Below are 469 nucleotides of genomic sequence, written 5' to 3' on the forward strand. Positions count from 1 at the left end.
TTTACGGCACATTCCGCGCATGCGCAGCCGCCGTTCCACGCGTGGAAATGGGGCAAATACGACTCGTCCCCCTCAAACCCCACGGAAATAGCGACAGAAACTGCAAAAAAACGGGGTGAAAACACGATAAAAACTGGTAGAAGCACGATAAAAACCGACCAAAGCGAATAAAAAGTACTGAAAACACTCGCTGAGGGGGCACCCGGATTTGAACCAGGGACCTCTTGATCTGCAGTCAAATGCTCTACCACTGAGCTATACCCCCGCCCGCCGCGTGCCGGCGCCAGCAGCCCCCTCTGCCGGCGCCGCCGAACCGAAGGTCGCCGGTTCGAATCCCGCCGCGCCCTCAATGCAAATTTTTTGCGGTTTTTCCGCCGTTTTTAACCATTTTTAGGGTGTTTCCGCTCGGCTCTGCCCCCTCCCACCGAGGGGCGTGCGCACGCGCGTCCCTCCCCCTTCCCTTCCCTTC

General features: G+C 58.0%; 1 non-coding gene across 1 annotated transcript; it reads right to left on the reverse strand.

Moving 5' to 3' along the window:
* Window positions 1-193: 193 nt before the first annotated feature.
* Window positions 194-265, reverse strand: TRNAC-GCA (transfer RNA cysteine (anticodon GCA)). Its single transcript has one exon. It is a non-coding gene; the product is annotated as a tRNA-Cys (tRNA).
* Between the last annotated feature and the right edge of the window lie 204 nt (window positions 266-469).

Source organism: Lonchura striata, chromosome 27 (assembly GCF_050655825.1).
Source record: "Lonchura striata isolate lonStrDom1 chromosome 27, ASM5065582v1, whole genome shotgun sequence".
NCBI classification, from domain to species: Eukaryota; Metazoa; Chordata; class Aves; order Passeriformes; family Estrildidae; genus Lonchura; species Lonchura striata.